The sequence below is a fragment of the Lemur catta genome, chromosome 1, assembly GCF_020740605.2.
Source record: "Lemur catta isolate mLemCat1 chromosome 1, mLemCat1.pri, whole genome shotgun sequence".
Classification (NCBI taxonomy): Eukaryota; Metazoa; Chordata; class Mammalia; order Primates; family Lemuridae; genus Lemur; species Lemur catta.
In genome coordinates this window covers 199229277-199234390 of record NC_059128.1, presented here as the reverse complement: position 1 = coordinate 199234390, position 5114 = coordinate 199229277, and positions in this window count along the sequence as shown.

Sequence of the window (5114 nt, the reverse complement as noted above, 5' to 3'; positions counted from 1 at the left end):
CAGAGACAGGTACTGACCAAAGGATGTTTAAAATGACACTGATGACTCAAGGATAGCCTTGTTTTTTTAATTCAGTAGTAACTGAGCCCTTTAGGATTCAGGAGGAAAACACATCCAAGCACAGACCCTGTGATGATGATGTATCTTAGATTTCAATTCAGGCAGGATTTGCGACTTCACTGGATGGTGCTAATGAAACACAGGACACATTGACTCGTTTCTGCTTGACATTTAATTTGCTTCATGATTTCTAGCATGTTCTGCTGTCTGCCAATACAAGTGCTTTCGAGATGGATAGAGCATCCCAAAGGTGCCTTATTATTTACAGTAGTGGTAATACTGAAAGGAAAGCACCTAAAGAGTATAAGATCTAGGTTCTGTACAAATTCAAACTTTCAGCTCTACTGAATTCATGATTCTCTCAACCATAATAGGTCATTTATGCTCTCAGTGTCTATTGTGCTTTTGGCCTCCTTAAGTTCAATATGTCTAGCAAAAAAATCCAACAGAGAATTGGGAAGACTCAGGTAATTTCTGATTAATCTGTATAAAAGGAAGACATGGCATTTTTCTCAAAGCCTAGTCATTTAAGTGTTTTATGACTTGCCAAAGCATTGAAGTAACAGGATGTGATTGATTGTGTGAAGATTACTTGGCAAGAATGTGATATTTTTAATAATAATCAATGTTATGTCTTATCAATGTTGGACAATGACATATTATGTTATATAAATTTGCTAGGAAATGGAATAAAGAAAAGAGAGGTGAGAAGAAGGCATCTAAGAACCAGGTAACATATTTGTTCAACATATGCTCTGAGGTGAGAACTGCTAGTGGCAGGGGATATGCAAAGAGGGATATGAAGGAGAGTGAAGCAATTAAGAGCTGGGCTCCAGAATCAGACAAGTTTGCATCTGAATCTTGGTTATGTTGTTTTGTGATGTCATGAGACTATACTGATTACATTTGCTGCTTAACACATTACCACCAAACTTGTAAAGCAACAGTCATTTTATTTTGCTCATGATTTCGTGGATCAGAATTTCAGAAAGGGCTGAGCTGGGCAGTTTTTGCTTGGGGTCTCTTATGACGTTGCAGTCACATGCTGCCTGGGTCTGCAGTCATCTGAAAGCTCGAGTAGTTTGAAGAGATGCAAGACCAAGCTGGCTGACTTAAATGGGCAGTAGCGATGCTGGCTGTTGACTGGGAGCTCCACCATGTTCAGGTGGTGCTCCAGCGTGGTGGCCTTTGGAATGTCAAAGTTCTTACATGGTGATTGTCTTCTGCCAGAGGAAGTGTTCCAGTGGACCAGGTGGTAGATGTGAGGCATTTTAGGACAAAACCTCAGAAACTACATAGATGTGTTTTGCCACATTCCATTGGTCAAAACAGTCACAATCCCATCCAGATTCACAAGTAGAGAAATTAGGCTCTATCCTTTGAGGAGGGAGTGATAAGGCCACATTGTAGAGGAAGGGAGATGTTGTCGCGCCCGCCTCGCCAGCAAGGAAGACGCGGCAACAGGAGTTCTTCTACAGTGCTTTATTGGGGATCCCTCTAAGCTTCAAGATGCGGAAGACCCTGAGCACAAGCTCTCACACAGTAATATACCCTCAGGGAAACAGGAAGTAACAGAGATAGGTCAAAGTCAATCACAAGCGGTCACCGATAGGCCAAGCCAGAAAACCTCATATGCATACTTATATAACAGATCTACAGACGTACTACGCATGCGCCACACTTGTTTACCTCAGCCAGGCCACCGGAAATCGGCGCCATCTTGCAATGGCGTCCGCGCTCCCCACATCTCCCCCTGCTTTATTAATTAAGAAGGCCTGCCAGACTTGAAACCACCTCGCCTCGTGCAATGAGCGAACTCGGAGGCGTGCAGAGGCTGGTTATAAAGGCGGCCGTGGGTAAGGCCTCTGTCTTAGGCTACGTGGGCTGCTCCCCGGCCTGGCACCAACCGGTGTGCCTCCAGGCGCGGGACCCACGCATTCCCGTCATGGAGATACCTTACAGCCGAGAGAGGGGGGAGAGCAGGCAAGTCGCGGAACGCCTATAACCTGGCCATCCACACGTGGGGGTCCTGGCCGAGTTGCAGTGCGGCAAAGGCTTGTTGCAGCAACATTTGGTTGCGCCGATTGCGACGCGCCATACGGGTAAGGGCCACAAATCCTATTAGGGCCACAGTCGCGAGCAAGGCTAACAAACAGTCCATTCCCGCCCACTCTTTCACATGGTTAGCCACTTGCCACACCCAATCCGACAGTCCTTGGGCAAAGTCCACGTCGACTCGCGTAGAGTTGACGTGAACTATACTAGCCTGCAGCTGTTCCATCAGAGTCTCAAACTCATTGGACCATGCACCCAACAACTGCTGTGACAGGGTTCGTGATAGGTTAGCTGCCCGGGAAGCGTTCTGAAAAGGGATAGAGGTGACACACATGCCAGGCAGGCGCCACTCGCATCCGAGCTGCATGACCTGCATCAACAAGTCCACTTGTTCTTGAACCAAGTCCACTCTTTGGTTGAGAATCATGATGCCTCCTTTCAGCTGAGCGTTGACGTTTGATTGGGTTGCCAGGGCGGTCGCCACCCCCGACGATAAGTTGTTCAAGGCGGTGGCCGTCTGCACCGAAGTGGTGAGCGCAACTGCAGCCGTCGCCGCGGCAGCCACCGCGGCCGCTACGGCGGCAACTATGGCTGCGGTGATGCCAAAGTCGCGTCGCTGCCGATACAGCATCGTGGCCGAGGGCGCCTCCACAGGGATATCAAACGGGAGGAAAGGTAGTTCTAGAGACTCGTTGGTGGTAAAAAAGCGGGGAAAAACCGTGGCGTCATGCCGGACGGGCATCGGCAGAGGGAAGACATCCATCAGGGCCCAGCGCGCTTCCGGTACCCGCCGTCGCCATCGTTAGGACTCCCGCCAGCATCAGCATCTGCAGTGACGCCATCCTGGCCCGCCGGACGCTCGTCCTCCTCAGCCGTGGTGTGCACCGAGCGGGTCAAGCGCGTCGGAACCCAAATAGGGTCCTCGTGATCCTGCGGGAAAACACAAACAGCTCCCCTGGACCTGGCTATAACCGGATCCGGGCCTCTCCACTGGCTCGTTAAGACGTCCTTCCATTTTACCGCCTCGCGGTGAGCCACCGGGGGGGACGTGTGTCTCTCTGCCGCAGAGCGGCCGGACACATCCAAAGTCAAAAAATTTAAGGTAAAAAGGGCAAGGGAAATGGTACCTTTAGGGGACCTCTGTATGGCCTCCAGGGCATCTCCCCCTTTCTGTTTTTGTAGATAAGCCTTGAGCGTGCCATGGGCACGCTCCACAATGCCTTGTGCCTGAGGATTGTAGGGGAGGCCAGTGAGGTGTTTGACTCCGAGGCGAGCACAAAATTGTTGGAAAACTCTGGAGGTATAAGCGGGGCCATTGTCTGTTTTAATAGTACTTGGCTTGCCCCAGGCAGCCCAAGCCTCCAAGCAATGGATGATGACATGACTGGCTTTTTCCCCCGCCAGTGGCGTGGCATGGAGGATACCAGAACAGGTGTCTATGGACACATGAACAAAGGAAGTTTTTCCTAGAGAGGGAATATGAGTGACGTCCATTTGCCACAATTGTAATGGTCGCAGACCCCTGGGATTTACTCCCGTATATGCGACATTGCGAAACGGAGCACAAGTGTGGCACTGCAAGACAATCTCACGCGCCTCGGCGCGCGAGATGTGAAATCGGAGACGCAAGGTCTCAGCTGGCACATGGTAAAGTGTATGAAAATCTCTGGCGGCGGTAAGGGTATCGGCCACCCAAAGAGCACGGGTGGCCCGGTCTGCCATTGCATTCCCCGCCGCCATGGGTCCAGGCAAGAGGGAGTGTGCTCTGATATGTTGAATGGAGAATGGGTTGGTCCTATTCAGGATGATGCTCCTGAGGTCCGTGAATAAGGAGAAAACTGTACTTTTAGGAAGGATATAAGGGGAAGTTTCCAAAACCTTCACCGCGTTAACCACGTAGCAAGAGTCTGAGATGATATTAATGGGATCAGTGATGGTGCTGAGAACCAGGCCAACTATTGCACACTCCACCAGCTGAGGGGAAGTGTAAGGAAATGGCTTAGTAAACACCTGGTCCTGGATAACATAACTCCCAATGCCTGTTTTAGAGCCATCAGTATAGACATCCAGGGCATTAGGCAGTGGGTGTGCCGAAGTCACCTTCGGGAAAATGAGGTCATTTCTCATAGCAAATTGTAATAGGGGATGTTTGGGGTAATGATTGTCAATGCCTCCTGGGAAAGCGCACCGCAGCACTGCCCATGCATCAAGAATGGCACATAAGGTGTCTACCTGGTTGGCAGTGTATGGACAGATGAGGCTCTCTGGGTAGCGCCCGAAGTGGGAGAGAGCCAAGTGAAGGCCCTTCAATGCGAGGTCAGCTACACAAGTCGGGTAGTGACCAATCACCTTTCCCGGAGAGGCTTGAGGATGTACCCAGAGAAGGGGACCATCCTGCCAAAGCACTGCTGTAGGAAGTGTAGGAGAGGGGAGCAGGCAGAGAAGAAAAGGGTCCTGGTGACGAATGCGTACCAGATGCGCACTCTTAATGGCTTCCTCAACCCTATGCAAGACCTTTAGGGCTTCCGGAGTCAAGGTTCTAGGGGATGTGATATGAGGGTCTCCCTCAAGAATCTGAAATAAAGGCTTTAGTTCAGCGGTGGTAAGACCCAGAAAAGGCCGAAGCCAATTGATGTCTCCTAATAATCGCTGGAAATCATTTAAAGTTCTCAAAGCATCTCTTCGAATGGACAGCCTTTGAGGTACAATTTTATCGGGAAGGATGCTACTGCCAAGAAATGAGCCCACCGCCCCTTCCTGCACTTTATCGGGAGCTATGGACAGCCCCCTTTCCTTTAACTGAGCGTGAAGGAAGGCAAAGACCTGAAGCAACAACTGGGCATCCCGATGGCATAGTAGAATGTCATCCATGTAATGGATGATTCTTACCTTAGGGTACCTCTGTCGAACAGGCTGGAGAGCCGCGCTCACGTAAATCTGGCATAGAGTGGGACTGTTAGCCATGCCCTGAGGCAGGACCCGCCAGTGGTACCTTTCAT